The sequence below is a fragment of the Heloderma suspectum genome, chromosome 3 (genome assembly GCF_057233095.1).
Source record: "Heloderma suspectum isolate Gila_16-S chromosome 3, 16-S_ref, whole genome shotgun sequence".
Taxonomy (NCBI): Eukaryota; Metazoa; Chordata; class Lepidosauria; order Squamata; family Helodermatidae; genus Heloderma; species Heloderma suspectum.
The window spans coordinates 256,253,217-256,280,609 of record NC_139460.1 but is presented as its reverse complement, the minus strand read 5'-3'; the positions used below and the strand labels follow the sequence as shown (position 1 = coordinate 256,280,609).

Below are 27,393 nucleotides of genomic sequence, written 5' to 3'. Positions count from 1 at the left end.
TTACAAATATGAATATGCATGGAGTGTGAGGCAAGTACAGAGATACATGTGTGTGATTGGAGTGTGTAGGAAGGAGAATGATGTCACTGTTTTGTGCTTTCCCATGTGATATACTCTAAACTTCTGCTGACTTACCAAGGGAGAATCCAGGGTCACTTGTTAGTATTTTTCTTCCTCCCTGCTTTCTTGACATAAAGTAATCATGTTGATTCAGGTAGCTGGTAGAAAACAGATGCTTTTATCTATCTTGTGTTGTCAGAGACAGATTGCCATAGTAGATGACTAAATGGTAGCATCAGAGCTGCATGAGGGAAAAGCTTGGAAACTATTACATTTGATCATTTTCAAAGTGCCATTTTGGTCTACTGCTATATCTGTCTGAAGGTATATTTTGCTGTTAGTATTTTTACTATTATTTTTCCATCTCTTGTCAGGTCACCAGGTTCAAGACTGATGTTTATTTTTCTGCCAGGGATCTTTAAGCAGGTGCATTGCCATAGCTACAGTTTGTCCTGGTACATCTATGAGGAACCTTTTTCTTCCTAAATTTCTCAGGCTGAATTCTCATCAGTCATCTCGACTTAGTTGGTGTTAAGGAATCAAATCACATCAGCTTCTATTTCAGTCTATAGACTGGAGTATCTTTCATGGCCATGTGATTTCAGCTGTTTTCCTCAGGATCCATAGCAAAGAAGATTATTAGAGGTGGTGCTGAAATTTGAAATTGTGGGTAGAATCCAATGGAGCACTTACGCCCCTGCTGATTCCCTTCCACCTTGCCAATTCCCTTCCACAAATGGTGGGTCCTGCAAATTCCATTGTGCAAGTGGGACCCACTGCTCATGCAAGGGAGATATAGTGCTTCCAAGAGGAAGCCCCCAAACGAGTGGAAACATCTGTTTCTGGAAGGAGGAAGGTCAGCAGAACTCCCTTATGTGACCTCTGCCAACATGCCTCCTTCCAAAAACAAGTGTTTCAGCTCATTTCAGGTTGCCCCGGAAGTGCTAAATAGACATGGTGCAAGTGGTGGAGGCTGCAGGCACAATGGAATTGGTGGGGTGTAGGAGAATTGGCGGGGGTGTAAACATCCTTTTGGATTCTGCCCTGTGTGTCTATGTTCAGAAAAGAACTCCTCCCAGTTCTGAAAACTGGCCATCTTGACTTGAGCCCCAATCCTCCCAAAATTCAGACCCGTAAATACGTAATGGCTCACTCTGGAACCAGCACTGTGCTGCCAGACAGCCCTTCTTAATAGGGATGGGTGGGTGCCCCCCGTCCAGGTTCTCCTGCAAGCTGGACCCATGCTTGAATGCCCTGCTGCTTGTAGAACTGCTCGCACTCACCCAGGCAGCCTCATCAAGCTTCACAATCACCATTTTTTGAAAAATAAATCGGTGATCGTGAAACTGCACGTTTGCATATACGCAAAATGGGGCCATGAATGGCTCATAAAGGCAAGATTGCAGGCATTTGCTTGCCTGTAATCTTGCCTTTATGGGCCATTCATGGCCCCATTTTGCATATATGCGAATATGTGCATTTGCAAAAATGCGCATATTCACATAAATGCCAAATGGAGCCATGAATAGCACATATAGGCAAGATTGCAGGCATTTGCTTGCCTGTAATCTTGCATATATGGGCCATTCATAGCCCCATTTTTCATATACGTTGAAATGTGCATATTCATGTATATGCAAATATGAACATTTGCGAAAACGCACACATTTGGGTATATGCAAAATGGGGCCATGAATGGCCCATATATGCAAAATTACAGGCAAGAAAATGCCTGTAACCTTGCATACTTTGGTGATTCACAGCCCCATTTTGCATATATGCAAATATGCACTTTTTCATGATCTCAATTTTTTCCAAAAAATGGTGATTGCAGAGCTTGATGCTGCTGCCTGGGTGAGTGTGGGCAGCTCAGTGAGCAGGGGCAGGGGGCGTGTGGGGGCTGGGGCTCGGTGAGCACGGTTTGGGGGTGCGGGTGTGTGGGGGTTTCGCCAGATTCCTGGATGGAATCGGGCACCTGCACCATCCGTACTCCTTGTTCCCCCACCCTGCATGATTTGCCCAGAACTTACTTGGGCAAATCATGTGAAAGACCAGGCATGGAAGACTTTGGCAAGGGCATAGGCATAATTTTTAAGGAATGTACAGACCGGGATTGGCATATGTTGATCCAGCTAAGACATATGCTGATTCAGTTGAAGTTATGTAATCTACTGGCCTCACTAAATCGTATATAGGTATATCACTAAATCGTATATAGGTATATCACTATATCGATAAAAGGTGCTAAAAGGGAAAAAAAATCTAGGTACTAACTAGGGATGTATGGATTGTATAAAATCCATTCTGTGTGTGTTTTTCACAGGTTGTTAGGCACCTTTTGTTCCATCATTTGCCCGTGGACAGAATTGGATTTTTGTTTCTGCATTTGAGCAAATGTGAATTTGCAAAAATTCACACGTGCAAAAATGTGTAAATTCCCACAGAATGTACAAACCCACCCCAAATGCACACTTTCACACTTTAGCCTATGGGAGAAATGTAGGGATGGTGAAGAATTCCGCCATAGACTCCAGTGAGGCCGGATTCTTAGATCCTACCTGGCAGGCTAGCACCAGGTCCATCAGCTGGCCAGGTCCATCAGCTGCCCCGTGCGGATGCAAAATGGCATCCAGCATAGCGGACGCCATTTGCATCCTTCCCTTTTTGCCGTGATAGGCTACGTAAATCTTTACATAGCCTATCATGGCCAAAGGGATGCACGCAAATGGCGTCTGTTATGCTGGATGCCATTTTGCATACACTACGCCATTTGTGTGCCTCCCTTTGGCCGTGATAGGCTATGTACATCTTTACATAGCCTATCACAGCCAAAGGGAGGCACACAAATGGCATCCACTATGCCAGATGCCATTTGTGTCCGTAGACCAGCCGCGGCCAGAAGTCTGGCAGCGACCGGCCCCGGCCGGCAGCTCTGCGGACTTGCCGTGGAGTGGAGCTGGCTGGGGAGGATTCCAGGGGGGAAGACCAGATTGTCTCCCCTCCCGCGGACCCCCCCAGTGGTCCCAGGTAGGTGGGGTCCATACACACATAGAGAAATGTGAATTTTCAGCCAGTTTTTTAATCCGTATCTTCCTATGACAACTTTTGCAAAAATTCCTGAAGGTTAGAAGAATGGTCTGCAAGTCCATGGAATCCACCCCAAAGGGGGAAACTGGTCCATTGCAGAATCAGTGGATCAGATTAGGGATGTTAGGGAAATCCTCCATGGATTCAGATGAGAAAGAATCTGGCCTCTGGAATCTGCGGCAAATCGGCCCCACTTACCTCCACCCCAGGAGGATTCTGCATGGAATGGCTCCAGCTGCTTGCTCCTGGACCCATCCCATTCGCTTCCATGCCGATCGCCATTTTTTTTTAAATGGCGATTGGCAGGATGTGCCCATAGACTTATACACAAACTAGAGCTGTGAATCTTTCATGTAAGTCTATGTGTCCATAGACTTATACACAAGATTCACAGCTCTAGTTTGCGCATAGGTCTATGGACACATCCTGCTGATCGCCATTTTTTTTTTTTAAATGGCGATCGGCGTGGAGGAGAATGGAACGGGTCCAGCAGGTAAATGGCCCTCAAGCCAGGTGGCTCTGTGGAATCCTTGTGGAGCGGAGTCACTCCAGAGGATTCCTGGGGGGGGGAGGAACAGATCACCTCCCCACCTGGGCGAGGTGGTGGAATGGATGGTGGGGAATCCGTACATCCGTAGGTCAGATGCATAAAAATTGTGGATTGCTCTGACATCCTTAATACTAACACAGCTCTAAGCTTACTCATTTACAGGACTGTCTTCTGTAAAAGAGAACACCTGGCCATCCTACTTTGGAGATAGAAGGCATGAGTCACCACTGTGTTTGTTGTTGTTTTAACATAATTTTTTGAATTCTGAAATGAAACGTTATTCATTAAATGGAAGTTTGACATACCACAATGTTAAAAGCATGTTTTTCATAGAAGTTCTTAGTTGGGGTGAGTGCTCTAGATGGGTGGTGAACTACTGGATTCACCCTGGCTAAGGCTTCATGAAGTGTGTGTCCATCTCTAAAGAAAACAGCACACTATAATTGGGGAAAATAAGAGCCTGCAAAATAATTTGTCTGTGTTGAACTGAAGCTGAACAAGCAGACAGAAGAACCGGTTCCGAAGCTCAGTAATCTGAATTGTTATGTTATCTTGTAATTGGATTTGCTCATATTAATGGTTGAGCTTCAACCTTTGGATTTCATTCACAGTCTTAGCTATTCGGCCATAGTTTTAATGTCTTCACCAGAATTTGAAAGAGATTACAAGAGGGGGAGAGCAATCCTATGGCCACTAGACATTGTGTATAGAGCCATAGGATATTGTGGTTTATAGGAACTGAGGTCAGAGCCAGTGCTCCAACCACAGTTGCCAGGAACCATGCTCCCCTCCTCACTGCCTTGTAGGTGGCACAGTTCTTGCCAGTCTCTGTGCTCAGAAATGGAGCATGGAGAGAGCAAAAAGGGGGCATCCCAGGGGTGGGGAGGAGACTACAGAAGCCGTTTTACATAGCTTCCTATCTGCCACCCCCCTTTCTGCTCTGAAGCACTCCACTCTCTCCATCCCACTCCGAAGCACCCTGGCTAGACAGCCAAAATTGGCCATCTAGCCACAAAAGCAGGGCAGCTGGAGCACGGAGCAGAGGATCCACTCCATACTCCACCCACTCTGCCTAGGATGCTCGGCAGACTCTGACTTGACTTTGGAGGTTGTTGACTATCCCAATAGGATTGCGCACTGAGTGGCTTAAGAGCCATCACCTCTTTTACCCTTGCCCCCTCTCCCACCATCCCCCCAATCTGGGTTTTACTACAGACATCTGTTTAATTTCATTTTGTAAGGTCCCCTGTAAGGTGTCAATAACTGTATTCATTTGCTAATTAATTTTGGCATCTTATTCCACGGAAGAGTGCAATACAGTGAGAAATATTAAAGCAGCTTTCAGATTGCTCAATCCAGACTTTAAAACTGAGAAAAATCTTATTAGTATTTCTAAAAAATGTAATGATCTAATGTAGTGCCTGATTCTTTTTTATTTGTTTGTTTGTTCTTACATACTGGGCCAATATTGTGGCTGTGAGTTTTAGTAAAGCAGATACCTGTGAAAATAGGCTTTTGCCCAGCATCATTAATCACCTAGGGGAAAGCCGTTAGAGGGCAACAGAAGTTGCTGTCTGATGCTTTATTGGTTATGTGTTGCAGAAGGTAGCAAATAAGATCTAATGATTGATTTAGGGTGTAATCCTATGCATGTTTAGACAGAAAGAAGTCCTACAACTCCAGCATGGCTGGCTGGGGAATGCTGCGAGCTGTAGGGCTTTTTCTGTCTTAACATGCATAGGATTGCACCCTTAAGGTAGCGTTGTATTGAGTTTTTGCAATGGTCAGTTTTCAATGCAAGTTGCCATTTTGGAAGGATTGGAAATTTTCATCAAGTCCCCTATCATGGCAAGTGGACCCCCCCCACACACACACACATGCACACTCCAACAGCAAGAAGTTGCTGACAAGATGAGCTCATTTTGCATCAGTGCAAATATTCATAACACTGGGCCAGCACTACTTTAAATTATCGCATAGACATGATGGCAAAGACACCACGAGATATGTTTTGGAAGGCAGACTGGTATTTTGAGGTGCTTTTAAATGTCTCTTAATACCTCTAGGTGAAATATCCAGAGCAAAGAAGATTCCGTATTCAAATAACTGCAGGATCTCCTGGTTCAGACATTACCTTCTACTTTGGATGAGGAGACAGGGGAGTAGCAAGAAGAAAGAGTGTGAGCCAAAATCCCCTTCTGATCTTACTTCATGTAGCAGCGGTGATTAGAGACAGTGAAGAGTAACATCTAAAGAACCCACTAAAGTCACACAGCAGTTAATATAGCATAAATGTATTCCAGAATCTGTGGAAAATGGGCCATGGGTCTAACATTCTTATCAACATGAATACAAATCAAGCTTATCTGCTCCAGGATACATATACATGGTAGCTCTTGCAATTGAACCAATGGTCCAATCTCACTCTGTCATCATGCTTTTGATCTCTTTGTTTATCTGTTGATCAGGCATATGATGCACTCTGAGCAATGGCGTAGCTAATTTCAAAGTAAATTCATTGACTTCTGCAATTGCCAAGTGATGGGTAGATTGGAATTTTCTTATCTGAATGGACCCCTTTGTTCTGTGGGTGCATGAGTGCAGATCTTTTTACAGAGTAGCTCATGTGTAGAGTAGCCTTCTGCTTGTCTCATGGATCTTTGGATTGGAACCCCGATGTTCCTTTCTTAATGTTGTGTATTAGTTTGTCGTCAAGCCTGGGTTCTCTCTGGAGGAAAAGACCCTGTCTCCTGATTGCTTTGAGCCCTGTGGCTGCCACTCTCTGCTCATTAGTTCTCAGAAGAAGAGTAAAGAAGTAGTAGAAGCAAGAGAAAAATGTTACATCCATCCTTCCTAATTGATTTACTAGACAGAAGGATAATTATGTCTCAGCTATCCTAAGAACTATAGCGGGAATTACCTATCAGGTTTCTCTGACGTCCCCAAATGCCTCTGTTCAGCTGTTAAATAAGAATTATGCAACCATTGGAATGCCAGTTATATAAGTTTCAGGTACCTGGGTGAAAAGCAAAACCCAGAACTCAATTAGAGCATAAAGCACAAGGTTTTCAGCTCTTAATTTTTTTTATATGAAAGATAGATTTCTTTGACCATTTTTTTCTTAATGATGTGGATTCTTTTCTTTATCCCTTACATGCTTGCCTTTAAAGAGATGCTTGGATGATTCCTTGTTTAAGTGCCGTGTGGCTCTTATAATAGCTACAGTCAGGGAAGATCAGGTGAATAATTGGCTCTGATAATTAAATCTGTTCTTAACTTCTTTTTGGGAAATAAGCAATCTAAACCTTACATCAAAAGTGGAAAAAACTGAACAGTGATTCTGTATGACTTTTCATTTATGGTTGTGGGCCATATATTTTCCTTTTAATACATACATACATACATACAAAACATCATGGGGATGTGAGCTCCATCAAGTTATGAGTCGGCTAAACATTTGATTGGAGGGGGGTTGATCAGTTTTGCTCAATACCAATTATCTCAAGTGACCTAATCTGGTTGCTAAGTTAATATTGTACCAATATTTGAGAGGCATAGAATATATATTGCCATTAAATTCCTTTAACAATATGTATGCAGGCGATTTTGCAAAACAAACACATGGTGATGATCCAAAAGATTAATAAAACATGAGAAAATGTGCATATAGAGCCACATAATAATTCTTAACTCTTTAAAATCATATTGCCAGAATAAAATACTGATCTTTTACTGATCTAAAAGACTCATCAATCTAGATGACCAAAGGGAAACCACTAAATTCTGATGAGTGGAAATTTCAAATAAAATAATCACTATTTGCCTCAGATTACACTGAATCTAGGGATCTGTGAGGGAAACAGTAACCCAGAAAAGCAATTTCAGACAATGAGGCCTCTGCTACACATTAAGAACTCTTGATTACAAATTGCATTTTGGCCGATGTAATCCCTTTTATTTTGGGGCAGAACAACCCATTACTGGAAATGTGGGGCTGCTCCTGAAAATGGCAGCTTATAGTCAGGTTCCACCCTCCCCTTCTGAAGTTACCACTTACCCTTCTGATGTCATTACATTGGGTGTTTCCCCACCCATGCTGCAGCCAATGACGTGGAATGGGAAATCACATAGCACAATAATGTCAGGACATAAGAGCTATTGCCCTACAAGTTCGAGAGGAGGAAGAAACTTGAAACAGGCTAACTGTTTCAGCAGAGCCTTGTGTTGTTTATAAGGCATTGTTCCACCCACAAGAGCTTGGTTTGAACAAGTATGCACAATTGTCCCCTCTTCGCTGCAGACAGCACTGGCTCAACAGTAACGTCATGGATGCCGCATTTCCAGACAGCTGCACACAGCTGATTTCAGCACAGCTTATGCCTGTGTAACTGTTGCCGGCTTTCAGCTTTTATGTTTAAAATCTGAGTGAGTTTCTCCTTTATTGATCATGTGGCAAAGACCTTTGGTTTTTAACTCCAGAGAATCTATGCTTAATTATTGCCAAGATAGCACAGTTCTGATCAGCATTGGAAGCTTCCTGATGCATGCAAACTGCTACGTGGCTAGAGGTTTCCTCCCGCACAATTATATTTTCTATTTATAACAGGAAGCCAGAGTGCTTGTTACTCTGAGACTTCCCCACCTCTGTTAAGGGGCTCGAATCAGAAAAGCATATTCCGAGGCACGTTTTTCATTTCATGAGCATACTGCTGACAGATGATTTGCATCAGAAACCAAGCAAAGCAGCATCTGGTGCAACTCTACTCCAAATGAGTTATTGTAGCTTGATCTAAACTACAGGATGGATTGAGACTCAGGGATCTGTAACAAATTTCAGAAGGAGAAGCATCTATCATAAACTGATGTTCCCTGGGCCATGAGTAATCACTCTGCTAATAGCAAACATGTCTGCCACTGTTTTCCATGTAGGGCCCCAAAGCAAATCAGAGATAAATGATGTAGGAGGACCCAAGGTAGCTCCTGCTCTTTCCTTCCCCGTGCTGCTTTGGAGACTCAAAGAACCTCAGCACATCACATTACTTAAGGTAATGGCTGGCAGACATCAGAAGGTTTCTGAAAGCCAGTGTCGTCTAGTGGCTAAGTGTTAGGTCTTGACCTGTGAGACCTCAAGTCAAATCTCTGCTCTGCTGCAAGACTAATTGTGTGGCTTTTGGCAACTTCCCTCCCCTGCACCCACATATTATTCACTTACTGCCCAGCAACTTTGATGTTGTTGATGGGATCCCCATCTGGTCCTGACAGTAGAGGAGGAAGTGAAGCATGGTAATAAGTAGGAATGGAGACATTGCACTGTGTTTCTCCAGACTTCATTGGGCAAAACATGGGATGTGTAATCAGATGGAGGGTAGGAAGACTAACCAGGAATAATGTGTGGACCATATTGTGTGAAAGGAAAACCAGCTGGGGTAGGCAAACCTTCAGAGATTCATGTGTTTACATTTGACCCTCCTCCCACATGGATATGGATAGAATGGACAGACAATGGAATGGATGGACAATGTGTGAAGCAACAGAACCGTTTTCCCCCCTCATTTGTATAAGATTAAAGCACATTGGCCATAGCAGGTATATAGAACTCACTTCTGTGGCACTTGGAACTTGGAATGTTGGAGAAGTCCTCAATGGCTTCAAATGAATTTCGATTTCTGTGAATCTGACCCATGGATTCTGCAGCGGATTGGCTTTTTCCGAGTCATGTGGACTTGTGGAATTAACTCATTTCAGTGCTCCTTAGTGCTAATGTGCACTTGCGCAAGTGGAATGAAATTCTCATACATCCCGCCCCGCCCCCCAAATCCAGTTCTGCCAATGAGTGGATGATGGATAAAAAGACACCTGCCAATCTGCCAAACACAGATGGAACACACTTAGCACAATCCATACACCCCTACTTGGAACTGCATGATGATTATTTTGGGATCAGCGTACTCATGAGGCATACCTAGTCCTCACAGTCCGCATACACTGAGGTCTTCACCACACCCTGGTCATCTGCCCATTCATCCAGGAAAAGGATAATTATTGGACCATGTAGGCTGGATTCCTGTGTCATTGCAATGGTGTTCTGGGCCTCTTACTAGAATACATCTTATGCTTCTAGTTTTATGCTACAGCATGGATTGAGGAGAACGAATAGGTGAGAATTCCTTTTGGTTCGTTTTTTGGATAAAAATTGACCAAACGTCATGAATTTCTTCATAAACAAGATGGAAAGAACTAGAGATTTAAAAAGAAATTAACAGGGGGAGAAAGCAAAATCCTCAGTTTGGCATGCCAGCATCAGTCTTGAGGCCTTGTCCCTCGAGAGCTATGCATGCACAGCAGGAAAGCCATAGACGTTATTTGCATTTCCCAAAAATTCTATCCTGTTTGTGCTTGAGCATGGACCTTTGTGTATATGTATTCTTTCTCTTCTGCTCAAATTAATCCCAGCTAAAATACTGCTGCTGATGTATTTATTTTTTAAGTATTCCACCTGGGCAATGGTATGATGAGGCTGCAGTTTTCTGGACACACTTGACACTTAGCAGTGCCAAGTGAGATGAAATGCCACCCACCCGTGGCATGCCTGTTTGTCATTTATAATTTGTTTAGTGTTCTGATATTGCATCCAAAGCAAGTGGTGGGGAGGGAGAAGTGCTCTGGAGTGCGAGTTTACTAGATCCGTTTAGCACATGGGAGGTTTCTCTCGCCCCTCTTCATCCTTATCACAACTTTTGAACAGTATGTGCTACAAACTGACACACAGTATTTTGATCTGGAAGAGAACGTATTTATAATAGAGGGAGCAAACAATCACCCCATTGCAGGCTGAATTGGAGCCAAAGGGAAGGGATAATGGAACTGTTTTTCTCCTGCCTTTTATTTCTAATCTTTTCCTTAGGCTCAACAAAATACGTTTACTGAGAAATTGTTAACTGTTCAGCTCACACTAAGAGGAAGGCTATATAACCTGGTCTTCAAAGTGAATTGAAGACTCCTCAATTTTGTCCAGCACCCATTAGTCTCTCTGGGACATGCCTCTAAGCTGTACTGTGCTCTTGTGGGGGAAAAACATACTCAGCTCAGGCAGGTCATCCTACTTCTGCTGGAAAGAGATTCATAAGCACTCTACCATCCCAAGGAATTGAGCATCTAAAATCTGTTAATTAAAGAGGATTAAGAAATAAATGTTAAAACCAATTTCTGCAAACACAATCCAATATTTTGATTAAAATAAATAATGCATATTGTGCACATTTGCATAAACTTTCTAAATTTGAATTCCTCCATTTGTAAGTTGAAAATTTTTAATTAAGGAAAGAAAGAATATGAAACGGGGCCACAATTAGTGCCTGTGTGTTTCAGGATAGGGACAAGGAGCTGGATAGTAGAGAAAAATCCCACCTGCTGTTCAACTAAATACTCTTCTGTATCTTAGTCTTTGGCAAACATAATTTCCATGATGCTAAAGCTTTCTCTTCAATCAACTGATTGGCTATGTTGTGTTGTCATGGCATTGTGACATCATTTCACCTCATAATCCTTAATTGGTTGGGATACAGTAGCCCCAGTTGTGTTCTTCCCTGCTTGGGTTTTTTTTTTTTTTAAGAGCCTCCAAAACAGCCGTTGATTGGGCAGTAAACAGCACTGTAATAGCAATGAAAGAGGTGAGGAAGAGGAGTGGTTCAGGGACAATTTGTTGTGCCTAGAAGCTCCACTGTCATGCTGAAAATATTCACTTGTGAATATCTGGCGCAGCCTTGATATTTCCGTTTTTAGAACTATAAGAAAGGGGTTACTGAAAAAAAGGATGTCCACTAACAGATCAGATCTTCAGCATTACGTATCTAGGTTCTCGTAATCAGAGTTCAGGGACAATGAAAGGATTAGGGTCACATACAGTTGGTTAGTTGGTTAGCAGTAATTGACAAATACTATCAGGCTAACACATTTTAAGGAAGTTGTTTCCATGATCAGTCACTGCCCTTATTAAGAATTTGTCTGGCTTCACATTCCATTTCTAAGTTACTTAAAGCACAATCCTATGCATGTTTAGACAGAAAAACGGCTGTTAAAGAAAAAAAATGTATCTTCTCTTTATTTCCAAGCATTCACTTTTATTGTTCAGCTGAATAAAAGACAGACAGACATGAATGGAAGAGGGTCCATGGATCCACTTAATAAAAAAGTAATTCTTAGAATATTTATACCTGGATACAGACAAAGGCACATTTGGCAACAGTAGATTGGATACAAAATGCTGCATAAGGGCAGAGAAAGTCATTTATTGGCTACTCATCAGATTCAAGCTAGGCTCACACAATCTACATAATCACGTTTACATGCCCGGAACTCCTGGCTATGTGCAGTTTCACTTTTAGCTAATGGTGTTTCTTTCACTAGGCCTACAACTTTCAGCATGCTGGGCATGCTGGGAGTTCTAGGCCTTTCTCTCTCTCTAAACATGCATAGGATTGTGCCCTTAGTAAGCTTTGACTTTCTTTTTTAAAAAAACTTCTATCATTAGTATTTTTCTTCCTGTGCAATTATATGCCAGGATCATGTTGTCGGTTCAATATGGACATTCAATAAACTGTTGTAAATCAGTCTTCTAGTTTTTAATGCATTGTACTTAGATCAGGGGTGTGTGTGTGTGTGTGTGCGCGCTTGCAAGGGGGGATAGGGAGAAAAATCTGTTACCATTATTGCAAAATAACTAAGCCTAGACATTTGGGTGGATGAGCTTCCCGTGTCCTAAATAAGGCCTTTACAGCACGCAGAAGATGCTGCCGTTCCCAAGGCAGCTAATAACAATCATGATGTGCAAAGGACTGCAGTTCTGTACAGGTGTTCACTTCTGAACATGTGAAGGGGCATATGTGAATATGTGGGGCTAGTTCCAGTCCCTCGATGACTCAGCACATGCTGGCAATGCTCCTCAGCTGACCTGTGATTGGTCAAGTCTGAAGAGGGCAATTTCATAATGCATCGGGTTTCTGACATGGGGATAGGGACCCTGGGCAATAAGGAGTCCCATCCCCATGCAATGAAGATGACCATCTCCAGGCTCAGCTGATTATGTGCTGGCTCAGGAGCATCGCCAGTGTGTGGGGCATCACTGAGGAGACAGAGCTAGCCCTGGACATTGCATCAGGCCCTTTCATGCATTCAAAAGTGAATGTTTGGAAATGGCTTGTGAAAAGGAAGTTTCCTTTAATCTGTTTCTCTAATAGTAGTTGAGGTGCTAAACACACTGCATACCTTATATACCCTCTCCATGTGGGCTTGTTACAGACTCAAAAGGCAGAAAGTAATTAATTATTTGGCTATCAGGGAGTATAGAAATGTAATAAATAAAATAATAAAATGAATAAATGAATAAATGAATAAATAACTATTTTCGCCAAGTTTTTGAGCTTCTAATGATTTCCCCCTTTTTCATGGCATTGCAGAAGTCCACAATTGGATATAAGGGTATGGCATGTTATTAGATGGAATGGAAGCAAGAAGAAAACCTATAATGAGCTTTTGTTTTCCACAGCCACTGCTTCCATGTTTAACTTGGCGTTATTTAAGGTTGTGAAAGAATTTCCTCCCCTCCCCTCCCCTCCCCTCCCCTCCCTCAAATCTCTTTGACTGGAGAGGGGCATACATGAGCCCCTCCATGCATCAAATGAACATGCAGAGGGGGCTTTGTGAAGTGGGCTGCATGGGCTCATCCTGTCCACAGCTGGAACCACACATGGGCTTCCCCCTCCCCTGAAGAAGGCCCAGTGGGCATTTGTGAAGAGGAATTCTCTGAACATACAGATATATGTATGGAGAACTTTTACACGCAAGGAATCAGGGTGTCTCCTCAAGTGTAGAAGCAGAGGACTTCTCATGAACATCCACTAGACAATTGTCAGGAGAGGTGGGATGTGGCATATGGTTCCTGCAGCGGGCAGGGCTAGCCTCCGTGGGCCCCTGCACAAGTTCACTGAATGCACAAAGGCATTTGTGTGAACCCCCTCGTGTGTCACTGTGCTATTGTTATCTTCTGCTTTCCGTTAGTTACTAGGGATGTACAAGGATTTCATTTGATTTGTTTTGAGCTTGAATTTGCCCCATTTGCAAGCCCAAATATAAATAGGAACACAGTTTTCGGAAAAAGCTCACACACTCCTGAGCTTGAATTTGCATTTGCAAAATGGATACATTAGGAAAATATGCAGATTAAAGATGTGCAGTTTTTGTTTAAATGCACATTTTGACACTTTAGTCAATGGGGGGGAGCACATATTTGGGTGTGCACTTTAAAAAAACATGTACTGAAAAGTGCACTTTTCCTGTTTGTACAAAAAGAAAAACGGATTGCAATTGAAAATGGGAGCAAGGAGATCCAAGCTTCAAGATGGAGCTTGGAGAATCCCAGTGAGACCAAATTTTTCTGATTCTCCCATCCCTATTATTTCCCAGCTTGAATCACTTGGTAGACTTTACTCCATTTGTTGTCTCTCTTATGATAAGATGTATCCCCTGGTCTCTCAAATTCAGGTGTAAAATAAGTGTTCTGACTAGTTGGGCCCCATGGAATCAATTCATTCTTTTCCTGTCTTCCAGCTTTCTCTTCATGCTTTTTGACATTTTTTTATGAATTGTTGTTGTTCAGTCGTTCAGTCGTGTCCGACTCTTCGTGACCCCATGGACCATAGTACGCCAGGCCTTCCTGTCCTGCGTTCTCTCCCGGAGCGTGCTCAAGTTCATATTCATTGCATCCGTGATGCTATCTAGCCATCTCATCCTCTGCCGTCCCCTTCTCCTTTTGCCTTCAGTCTTTCCCAGCATCAGGGTCTTTTCCAGGGAGTTTTCTCTTCGCATTAGGTGGCCAAAATATTGGAGCTTCAGCTTCAGTATCTGTCCTTCCAATGAGCAGTCAGGGTTGATTTCCTTTAGGATGGACTGATTTGACCTCCTTGCAGTCCAGGGGACTCGTAAGAGTCTTCTCCAGCACCACAGTTCGAAAGCATCAATTCTTCAGCGCTCACTCTTCCTTATAGTCCAGCTCTCACAGCCATACATTACTACTGGGAAAACCATAGCTTTGATTAGACGGACCTTTGTCGGCAAGGTGATGTCTCTGCTTCTTACTATGCTGTCTAGGTTGGCCATAGCTTTCCTCCCAAGGAGCAAGCGTCTTTTAATTTCATGGCTACAGTCACCGTCTGCGGTGATCTTGGAGCCCAAGAAAGTAAAATCTGTCACTGCTTCCATTTCTTCCCCTTCTATATGCCAGGAAGTGATAGGGCCAGATGACATGATCTTAGTTTTTTTAATGTTGAGTTTCAAACCAGCTTTTGCACTCTCCTCTTTCACCCTCAACAAGAGGCTCTTGAGATCCTCTTCGCTTTCTGCCATTAGGGTGGTATCGTCTGCATATCGGAGGTTGTTGATAATTCTCCCGGCAATCTTAATTCCGACCTCTGATTCATCCAACCCGGCATTTCTTATGATGTACTCTGCATATAAGTTAAATAAGCAGGGTGACAATATGCAGCCTTGTCGTACTCCTTTCCCAATTTTGAACCAATCGGTTGTTCCATGTCTGGTTCTTACTGTTGCTTCTTGACCCTCGTACAGGTTTCTCAGGAGACAGGTAAGGTGGTCTGGTACTCCCATCACTTTAAGAATTTGCCACAGTTTGTTGTGATCCACACAATCAAAGGCTTTAGCGTAGTCAATGAAGCAGAAATAGACGTTTTTATGAATACATCTAGCATAAAATGAGCTCTAGGTTTGTCTGGATGCACTTGGGCAGGTAGGAAGGTAGATAGATGACAAGCTTCAGTAGATGGGGGTTAATAGTATTTGGCAGCAGAAGGAAGCAAATAACAGAAATGGGTTTTCAGGTCCATTGCAAGATCTGCCAGATCATAGTAAGCTCAAAGAGTAGCAGGCCACTTGGTACAAGAAGCTGCCTTATACCAGGTTAGTGTATTTTCGCCATCTAACCCAGTATTGTCAGCTCTAACTGGCAGCAGCTTTCTAGGGTTTCCAACTGAGGGCATCTGCTACATGATCCTTTTAAATGCCATTAGTACCATATTATTTTTTAGTGAATGTTTGAATCCTTTTTAAAATTAAGCCCCAGAGATTAAATTCATTAACATTAGTAAAACACTTGGATGCAAGGTGTGAAGTAAATAATTAATAAAAAATACAACAGCATTCTGTTGCAAATATTGTTGCAATCAAACCTTTGTTCTGTTAATTTGTTTTGAATGCTCATCAGTGATCTGAGCACACATCTAATACATGGTTCGTGGGTCCTCTGACATAATTTGCATCCATGTCTCCTTCAGTTTCATTGTAGGACTGAATGATTTTAAGGATCCATTTGGTGCAGGATATTCATCTAAATAAATGTGAAACTTTAGCACAGACATCTAGCTTCCTGGAAGCAGCATTATCTGAGTGCCCTAGTTTAATAACTCTGAATGATGTAAGCTCACCTACTGCATATCTTGATATAAAGAATGGGCATCTAATATCTCTGCCTTTCCTGTATTCACCTGGCTTGCAAGCAGACAGACATAGAATTGTGATCAGTATACATTACTGACCACTAACCACTTTGATCAAAGGTTGTGATTTGCAATTAGGCAACTCTTACACAGAGTTTTTTTTAAAGCATCCATGTCAGTGACTGGCAGATAAGCAACCTCCCATTCTGAATTTTGCAGGCAACCTGCCTACCATAAATTGCCTTAACCAATTTATGTGCCTGACAATACAATAAAAATGTGTGGTACATCTGGGAGCATATGACACCATGGAAATATGGTGAAAACTATGTGGGTTACAACCAAGAGCAATGAACTGTGTGTGTGTGTGTGTGTGTGTGTGTGTGTATGCAAACAGAGTGGTTTCGATGTGTCTATAGTAGCTAGATGCCTAGAAGGTCTTCCTTATTCATTTGAGTGGAGGAAGTGCTCTTTATATTCAAAAGGCTGCATGTGCAGAATGGCATCTTCCATTGATAGGGAAACCTGCTAATTAGAAGTTTCATGTGGGCTGTAGAGCTCACAGCGGACTGCTGTTTTGTTGTGCAGTCACATCCATAGAATCATCTTCAGTGAACCCTGGAGGTCTATAAATTTGACTTCGAAAATATATGCTGGGCTCGGTTGCTTGGTGCACAGTGGGGTCAGACATCTGTGAGCACTGAGTATTCTGGAAAAAAAAAAGACTACATACCCTTTCCCAGAAATATAACTTTCTCCTTTACTGTTTCAGCAAGAGTAATATATTAATTTATGAAGTATGAAAAATGAGGTAGTTTTGCATTAATGAGGAAGGGAATGGTGCTTTGCAGTCAGCAGAATAATCAATCAATAATAACGAGTCAGCATGTTCTGATATTAAAAAAGGAGGAAGAAAATAATAGAATGGGTGGAGAGCAGCTCAGGGAGAAAGGGAGGGAGGGAGATCTTCCATTCTTTGGCAGTATTACCAGAGTTGCCCTGGAGACCTCTGGAGGTTGGAATTAAGGAGCACATCTTTCTTTTTCTCCCCCTGCCCCTATTAATGCCATTGGGAGAAGCAAGCACGCCCCTTCTTCTGCTTTGCCAGATGGAAAATGTGGAACGCTTAGTTCCTTGGAATATTTTGGGGTCACAGGAAGAAGATGTAGATCAGGAACTGCATGAATGTTTAAAGATTATATATCCCTTTAAGACTATGTAATAAAGAATTTACCTGTATTCCTCTTTTGTTGCAGTCTGAATTTGAAACCTCTGAACGTCTCCTTAAAAAATAATCTTAATTTAAAGCAATCTCCCAGCCTGCATTCTCTTTTATTAAAAAAAAAGATGGAAGATCATTCATTGTGGAGCATCCTGCATCTTTTGTATCTGAGCACATGTAAGGCCTGTTTTCTGTAACTGAGAGGAAAAACCCATTATTCCCTTCTCACTAACATCAAGTCCTGCCTTCATTCCAACCACTTGGCTTATTTTTTTGAAGCAGTCACAAGTAGCAAAACTTTAAATGTACTGGGATTAAAAAGTAACTAATTTGTGGACATGGCCACACCGAGTGCCATTTTTGGGCACAAATCAGATGGAAGAAGAAGAAGAAGAAGAAGAAGGAGGAGGAGAATTGTATGAACTCAAAACTCCCCAGTGTAAAAAGCACTGGGAGGTAGAAAATATATATATATATATATATGTATGTATGTATGTATGTATGTATGAATGAATGAATACATATTAACTATTCAGGGGAACAAATGGAAAACTACTGGTCACTTAATATCTTGCTTTTAAATGAATCTCAAAACTTGTGACATTTTGAGGCTATGGGCAAGGCAATCCTATGCTCCCTGGGCAGCATCCCAGGAGTCATAGGATGGATTGGAGATTCCCCTCCAGAGTGGGAGAAGAGGAAAAGGGTGAGGATCAGGAGCATTGTATGAGCAGAGTAGTAGAGGCTCTGGATACGAAGGAATCAAAATTAGTGCTCTGCTGAAAATTTCTTCCGCATCGTTTTCAACCATTCTCATTCAATTTGAAAGGAAAAAATTGCTTTCGAAAAGCAATTTGATAGTGAAGAAAATTTTGAAGAAATTCTCATGGATTTGCTTTGATTTTCTTGTGTTCACCTTACTTTAGGAGGTGGCTGAGGAGTGTGCACATGAGTCCCGTTTTTCATTGTACACTTATCATTCTGACAGCCTGTAGCCTCCTCAGCTTCCCACGCTTTAATTAGACCCCAGGGGAAGACATAATTCCTCCCATGGGTTTTTTTCAGTTCAGGAAGTGCGGGCACATCAGAAGGCTGCAGAGCAATGGAGAGATGTGTAATAGAAAGAAAACACACAGCCTACACCCTTGGCCACCTTGCAGTGGTTAGGTAAGCTCAATAGTACCACAAAATAAATTCAAAATAAATTATAAAACACTCTGAGAATGAGGCAGAATGATGGAAGCCTCTTTCATTTGTTAAAAAACATTAAAGAAATTGGAGGACAGATGTTGTACAGAAGTAGCTCCACATCTTCCCTGGAGCTGGATACAACACTGCCCCCCCCACACACACCTACATCACGGTGAATGCAAAATGGGGTCCAGCCTGCCAATACAGTCGGTGCGGTCACCACTTGCAGTGGCAGCACAATCCCCTTCCCCAAAAAAACCTTACAAAAAAAGAAACTGTGCCACAACCCCTGCCAAAGGTAAGCCCTACTGGTGAGAAACTGTTGGAGAATTTCTCCTCCCCCTGGAGAAATTCAGTGGAATCCCCCCCCCATTTCACTGCCCACTAATAGGGTGGAGAATTTCAAAAGGCCATTTGCGCACAGCTCTGTTCAAAACACTCCAAACCCCAACCATGCCTCCTCTCTGGGGAAACATTTCGGTAATTTCTCTTCCATTGCTTACAATGGGAGGGAAATAGTTTTAAAAATGGAGGAAGAATGGCAAACACCGTTCTTCTTTCATTTCCGCCCTGATGGCAGGAGCGTGTCAGGGCTTTGCAAATGTTGCAGTGCTCCAAGACAAAGATAGGATTACACTTTAAAAGAAGATAAAAAGTTTCTTTCAATTACATAGCGCAGGAGAATAATTTATAATTGAAGACATCAGTATGTGAATCAATAGATGTATGTCAATTATTTACAATAAATGCCACCTTAGATTCACAGATTTAATTTTTAAAAGCCTTATTTTAAATCTGCAGTTGATTCATAATAGCGTTTCTTTGGCATATTTTGAATATTTAGAGCACTTTGCATATATTATCTTAGCATCCTTGCAAACATCCTGTAAGTTAAGTCATTTTTTATCCTCATATTGCGAATAGGGATGTGAGATCAAGAGAGTGACTGACCTAAGGCCAGCAAACACAACATAGTGACTTGCATAAGGCCAGCAAGTGAATCTGTGACTGCAGTTAGACTTGAACTGGGAACAAGCTCACATATGTAGTCAAACCACTAGATCTTGGAAAGAGAAATAGGCACCTTTCCACCTCCCTGCAGGCACCTCACTTGAATCCCTACAGATATCTGTTGGAATTATGATAGAACATGAAACTACTCTAGGCTGAGGTCATGTTCAGAGAGCCTTTTCCAGGTGCCCCTGCCATCTGAGTTGCAGTAGGTGGCAACAGAAGAAAGGGACTGCTCAGTACTGGTGTCCCATTTGTGGAATGCTCTCCCAAAGGGGCTTCAGTAGTGCCCATTCTGATGTCTTTTCAGCTCCAGGTGAAGAATCTTTTTTTTTTTTTTGTATTGTACTGTGCTGCCCTTATCTGTGGTTCTATTGATCTTCTGCTGCTGCTGTACGTATGTATATATGTATGTATGTATTTTATGGTTTTAAGTTGTAAGCCATCCTGGAAATACTTATATTGAAACACAGCCTATAAATTCTCAAATAAATAAACAAATAAACAAACAAACAAAAAAGCCCTATAATGTCTGGATCTTGTGATGTTACCAATGGAGGTTTCAAACCCTAGTTGGAAGATCATACCTCCAACCAGCCAGCTTATCTCCAGTTAGGGATGCACACACTTGGAGAAGAATGGAATAAGGGCAGGACTGTGCCAACACAACGTGCGTTTGCATGTTACATTTGGAGGTGGAGGAGGAGCTTGTGCTTATTCAAGCCAACTTGTCCTCCTACGTAGCAATATCTTCTTCCAGCTGCATCCTCCCTCCTGCCCTGTTTTAAATTCAGGATTAGCTGGTCAACCTTGTGGGGGATGAGTAGGAATGTTTTTGTTCACTGATGGACTGGCATTATCAGTGAGTTTTTTCACCTCCTCTGCACCAACTTTCCAGGTTGGCTTTATTAAGTATTAGATGTTGGCATCAGGCAGGTTATTTGGTCAGATTTGGCAGGGATGTGCGTGATCAAGCAGATAGGCATTGGACTTGGTGAGTACCATGAGGCATCTTTATGGTGACTGATCATTCCTGAGACTTGCCACTCAGGACAAGGTATGAATGGCCTTTGGGAATAACCTGGCTCATCTGCCCAGAGTTGTGTGGCACTGGGAGGTGGTGACTCTGGAAAGCCACCCTCTATGCTGACTGGATGTGGCCTTAAGGAAGGGTTGGGTACCACTTACCATCCCTCTCTCAAACCAAGGCTTGGCTCATCCTAATGACTCGCAGGCTGTGTGCCTGTTGGGTTTATGAGCAAACTAGCTTCCTGCACAGTCATTTTCTCCTCTGTGAATGTTCAGTTAAAAGTTCAATAAAATGTAGCCCCAGTTTCATCCAACACCTTTGTCTTGTTTCCTTCCACAACCAGTACTTGAGAGTCTTATATGGACAACAGATGAGAGGGAGGGGAAACCTTTACATTTTATTGTGCAAATATCCATTCCTGAAGTGGTATTAATTTGAATGTATGTGGGGAAACTCTCCATGGTTTGTATAGCAAATTGAGTTGTTTCATCTGTGAATCCAGCACTGTAGAACGAACACCGTATGGACGAACACTGTAGAATTAATTCCAGTCTTCGTCAAAAAGCCACCTTCTACAAAATTAACTCACATGCTGCTATTTCCAAACTGTCAGGAGGAAAGTCTTCTGTTTTGGTGATGTGTAAGTGGTCACCCTAAAAGAGAATCACTTAGAAAGTAGTAGTAAGCATACAGTGGTACATCCACTTAGAGAAGATCACATGCTTAGTACTGAAGCCTGGGAAAGACTATTTCCCTTTTGTAACCTTTGGCAGACACCAGATCCAGCACAGCATGTAATTTAAGTTAAGTGGAGACAGTATGGGAAAAGCAGTTAAGCTATGCGTTCCTTAAAAACCAGTGCTCTTCCATGTAGTATTACTGCTAGGGAAGTTGTAATGTTGTGTCTTGCAGCCTTCTCTTGTATTTTTGGCACCTGACACATGTACTTTTCACTTTTAATTAGAAGGCACAGCAAGCACAAGAAGCATTTGCTTGTTAAATTTCAGGTGCCAATGGGGATGGAAGCCATCCAAGAACTGCACATTTAACCTGGCAAAGAGGGGCACATGGCTCGTGGTAAAATCTCTTTCCTTTTTTAAACAGCTTGCAATCCTGCCTGCTGCCAATTAGTGGCATTTTGTTTATCTTAAAAGAAGTGTGTAATGATAAACAGGTATTTCCATCCTGTGTTTACTGGACATTATAGAGAAGAGCTTAGTTTTTAATATTCAAAATCTTTCCATTCACAGTTCTCTTCACATTTTGTGCTTAGTAGGCAAATTCCCATCTATCTGCCTTTGCCAACCTGGTGCCCTCCAGCTGTTTGGGAGTACAACTCCCACATTCCTGAAGTTTGGCCATATTGGCTGGGGTTGATGGGAACTGAAGTCCAAAACATCTAGAAAGCACCAAGTTGGGGAAGGCGGCTTTAGATGTTTGCAGCAATGTGTGCCTGTTCACTGTGGTAAGGAGAAATTTCATTGACTTGAGGGAATAAAATGGGTCTGCATGGAAAGTGGGTCCAGTGTGGCAAAGGAGAATATTCAGCCATTTGTGGGGGCTTCCTACTAAAGCATGCTCCCTCAGTGGAGAAGATGAGATAAATTTACATCCTATTCTTCCCTTGTGTGATGACAAAAGATATGAATTTGTTTCTGCAAAGTAAGTTTGTACAAATTAGGGGTGTGTGAAACCCACAGAAAGAACTCCATTTTATAGGGATGTACGAATTGTGTACCTTCCGTGCTGCTTGATTTCTGCAGTTTGCATCCAGTGCTCCGTTCCACTGTTCACAAGCCCCCGGAATTCTCCTCGTTTTCCCCCACTCCAAAAATTACGTAGATAAATCTGTACTGACAAATGTAATTCCGGTGCCCAGCTGTCTCTGTAAGTCTGCATAACTTCCGTAAGAATCGCTATTTTTCGTAAATATTTACGTATTTTTTCCTCCTGCCCTGATGTGCAGTAATTACTTTCAGCCAAAACACTTCCTCTTCCTTGTAGGGGCTTCCCAAAAGAAGGCTGTCTTAGGTGTGCCCAAGCGATAAACTCCTTGTTTAAAGCAATGCTGTTTTAAAGAAAGAAAAAACCATTTAAAATGGCCACGCCGGTCCTGGAGCTTAGCAGGGAGAATAATACATTGTGCAGGGCTCCAGGACCTTTTTCTTTCTTTAAAACAGCATTGCTTTAAACAAATAGTTTTATCTCTCAGGCACCTAAGATAGCCTTCTTTTGGGAAGCCCCTAGGAAGAGGAAGTGTTTTGGCTGAAAGTAAACTTCTCAACGGAGAAGGAGGATTTCGATTTAAAAAGAACACCCACAAACAAGGCGGTAAGCACAATCCATTTTTTAAAAACCCTTACGTATTTATGATCATAATATTACTATACTGAGTTTTTATTTATGAAAATTCTGTGACTCCTTGCGAACGACAACAGAAAAGCCGTGTGACTGCTGGCTCCGCAGGACCTCATGGTGCCGTTCCACAGAGGATTCCGTGGCATGGACTGAAGGGAATTCGATCCCATGTCAGTCCATGGCTGAATTCTCTGACATTCCTACCATTTTAACAATGCGTTTTCTCTGCTCAGAGTACTGGAATTCTGGGGAAAAGGCTCCAAACAGATTTATTTTAACCAGCGCCTATTGCCCAACCATTTTAATGTGCTTGGCTTCATTATCAGGCCCTGACTGTTTTTAATGCATGAATACTTTACTCACTGCAGGTTTTGTACTCTTAAGAAACATCCTTAGAAACTTAGGTGAGGAGGGTATTAAGAAAGAGGAAATCAGGTACAGAGTGGCAATAATGTGCAGGCCAAGAAGAATCCAGAGCTTAGCTTTGGGTTATTGATCTTGGCTAGGTAAGCAGCAAGGCACTTTAAAAGGCCTACAAAATGCCTCCCCCCAATTTGAAGGGGGCATACTAGAGGAGGACATTTTGCCCATTTTCAAGAGTGGTGGTGAAAATTTTTGAATTGTTTTGGAAAGGGAGGGCTGCACTTTTTAAACCCTTAGGTAGCATGGCAAAATGGCTGCTTCTGCTCCCCTCCCCTTGTCTGGGAGAAGCAACAAACAAGCTAGCTGGCTTGCTAGCCACTCAGCCAGCTTGCTCAAATGGCACTCTACGTAAAGGCAGCTGGCAGCAGTAGCTGTGGGCTAGCTACCTACCAACCAGCTTGTTCTAAATATTCTAGGGATGTCAGAGAATTCTGCCATGGATCTCGGGGAGGCCGAATGCCAGTGCATTCGGCCCCCTGAAATCGGTGGCGGAACGGCCTGCCCCCCGCCCCCCCCGGGACAAGACTTACCTGGGGCAGATCTTCTGGGCGGCGGCTGTGGCGGCTGCAGCGGCTGCGGTGGCGGCCAGTTTTCCGACCGGCTGCCGCCGCCGCCATTTCCAGTTAAAAAAAAAAAAAAAAGACGTGATAGGCTACGTAAAGATTTACGTAGCCTATCACGGCTAGGTTTCTTTAAAAAAACTGTGATAGGCTATCTCGTCTGACTTTAAAAAAAAAAAAAAAAAACCTGAGCTTACACAAATGGCGGTGGCTACAGCCGCCGCCATTTGCGTTCCTTATTTTGGCACGTCTTAGTCTACGTTAAGATTTACGTAGACTAAGATGGCGAAAATAAGGGGAATGCAAATAGCGTAGCATCCACTACGCTATTTGTGTTCCCCTTATTTTCGCCTTCTTAGTCTACGTAAATCTTGACGTAGACTAAGACGTGCCAAAATAAGGAACGCAAATGGCAGTGCCTGTGGCTGCCGCCATTTGCGTACGCACGTTGTTGTTGTTGTTTTTTAAGTCAGCTGTGATAGGCTACGTAAAGATTTACGTAGCCTATCACGGCTGACTGCAGGGACGCAAACAGCGGCGGCTACGGCTGCTGCCATTTGCATCCCTGCTAGCCAGCGGCTGGATGTCTGGCTGCTGCCGGAGCCGGCCGGTGGCTCTGCAGAATCCCTGCAGAGCGGAGCTGGCCGGCCAGGATTCCGGGGGGAATTTTTTTCTTTTCTTTGCTCTAAGAAAAAAATATTCTTAGAGCAAACTAGCCAGATGACCAAGTGCGTAGCTAGCTAGCTAAGTCATCGCTTCCCCACTCCCCAATACAAGGGGGGAATAGAAGAGATTGGTTTGCTATGCTACCTAAAGGCAGCAAAAAAACAAAAAAATAAAAACACCCCCAAACAGGCTTTTCTTGCCTTTCCAATTTGACAGTAAGTGTTAAGGTGCTTTGCAATTAGTTGAGATGTACTAAAAGAGAGAGTACTTTGGGGAATATTTTCAGCAACAGCAAAAATCGTGCACCCCGTTTTTTAGATGTTGTGCCTAGTTCCAATTTCAGGCATGCTTCTACATGGGGTTAACTTCAACTTTGACCCCAGATTCCATTTTAGATGGAATTATCCGAAAAGTCTAGAATAAATTTATGTGTATAATCTCCCAGGCTGTGTAACTCAAGGAAACACTATCCAAATTGACAGTCTAATATCCTGAAGTATGCATGTTCCTTTTTTATTGCCCTCTGATTGTATTCCACGGGTGTGCACAATTGTGACAACGAACTCTTTTTAAAATTACAAAGGATTTGTACAGTGTATAGGTTGATGCAATGGATCTTTATTTAAAAGCTTATAATAGCAGGTTCTTGAAAAGAAAGCTAAAGGATATGTTGTAGCAAACTAACTAGGCTTCATGTTTTGCTTGGCTTGCTGAGGATGCCACATAGCTCCAGCTATGTTGACTGGAGCTGAACCTTTAATCCAAAGTTTATTTCGCTTTATTAAATAATCTTTCATTTGGCTGTCAAATTGATGTGATTCATTTAGTTATCTAATTTATATGCGTATTAGTCTTTGCCTTCTGACCTAGATTTGGATTGACTATCAAGGTAAAAAAAGGCTTAAGTAAATGAACTATTGGGAAATAAACCAGTTACCTTAGAGTAATTGTGGAATCTTTGGCTCAGATCCAAAGACATTCCATGTGCATGGGGAGAACTTTGCATGCAGCTGGAGCTGTGTGTATTATTTTAGAAATGTGCATTTAAATTTTCATGTAGTTTTTGTTTTTTAAATCCTTTGTTGCAAAACCAGAATGGAATTATTGGTGAATACATACGTGGAAGTGACACGGACTAGAAAGAGACTGATTTACACACAACCCTTGAACACACACACCAAACTAAACTCTATCCAACAGTAATGTATTCCATCTCACCAAGGGCTTTGTTTTGCTGCCCGCCTGGGCCAGCAAAAACTGTAGGATGTGTGTGTGTGTGTGTGTGTGTGTGTGCACACACGCTAGGCACTGGGCACATACCACCACACGTGTCTTCTGTGCTATTCATAAAGGGGCACCAGAGGCCAAGAGTGGGGCAGCAGGAGTGTTTCCCCCCACCCCTCCGATACAGTATCCAGAGATACAGACTTTGTGAAAAGGGCTTAAGTGAGTACAGATGTATGGATTTTGTTAAACCTGTTCTGTCTCTGTTTCAGATTGTCAGGTGTCTTTCTTTCTGTCATCAGCTCATTGACATAATCAGATTTTTTAATGGATGTACAAGAATTTTGTTCCACTTGCACAAACGCACATTAGTGCTAATGTGCATTAATGCTAAGAACACTTGCACTAATGCACATTAATGCTAATGCACATTAGTGCGAGTACAAATTTGTACAAATCCTCCCAAAAGTAAAACAGAAAACCAAAAAACTGGTCCAGAAGTCCCGGTAATCTGTATGACTCTAAAAAATAGTCGGTCTGCTGAGCAATCAGCAGGTTGGATTCATAGAAATCCAAACACATTTGAATCTATTGCAGTTTCTCCGACATCCCTATAAGTACATAACGCTAGAAAGAATCCATGCACTGAGAAGAAGCTGTTAATGCAGGTGCAAGAGGCAGGGTGTTTTTCTTTTCTATAGTGCTTCTGTTGGATTCTTGCTCAGCATGACTCACCAGCTGTCCCTTTTGCACATGGGATGGACAGATGAGCCTATTTCTAGTCCATGCCACTTTTGCATGTGTTCATCCATAAGTCCATCTTGTTTATTTCTATACTGACCTGCAGAATTTAAAGATCCACAAGTGTATTTTCTCTCAAGTGCAGATTTCTAAACATAATTTTCGTGCCTAATATGCATTTTAAAATCATTTTTTGAGCTGAGAATGGCACTGGAATGATAACTAAGTTCTGATGCACACACATTCATCTGGGGAGTGTGGGTCAAGTCAATTCACACCAAAATTCACAAAGACAGAATTCCTCATTTTCCATGCTCATTTGTAAGTCTAGCTCACCCTGCACTGGTCACAGTGCCTACTATATCACCACCCATTTTGTCTAAGGGCAGGAAGTGTAGCGTTGCTCCAGAAACTCTAGGGGTAGGAAACAGGGCATATTTACTACTTGTATCTATAGTATTTGAATTCAAAGCAAAGTACATTTCAGTTGTTCCCCATGGACCTCAAAAGCAATTTTGCTTGTTAAAATAACTCTGACTTGTAAGCAGAAATACTTACAGCATTATAATGATAGTGGGCTGCCCCCTGTGTATACTAAGATTCCCAACAGAGAAACACATTGAAAATTCTGGTTCCATAATACTTTTGTAGATAGAGTTCCTGATCCTGCAATTGCCAGTACAGCACAAATAACTTCACTTGTACTAATAGCGCTATTAAATTACTTTGTGAATAAAATGGTGCATTGTATCCTTCCTTAACTG

The 27,393-nt window shown here is 42.3% G+C and overlaps 1 protein-coding gene across 1 annotated transcript in view; it reads left to right on the top strand.

Annotated features, from left to right (window-relative positions):
* Positions 1–27,393, top strand: part of SORCS3 (sortilin related VPS10 domain containing receptor 3) — a 516,588-nt gene that overhangs the window by 110,525 nt on the left and 378,670 nt on the right. The window lies entirely within an intron of this gene.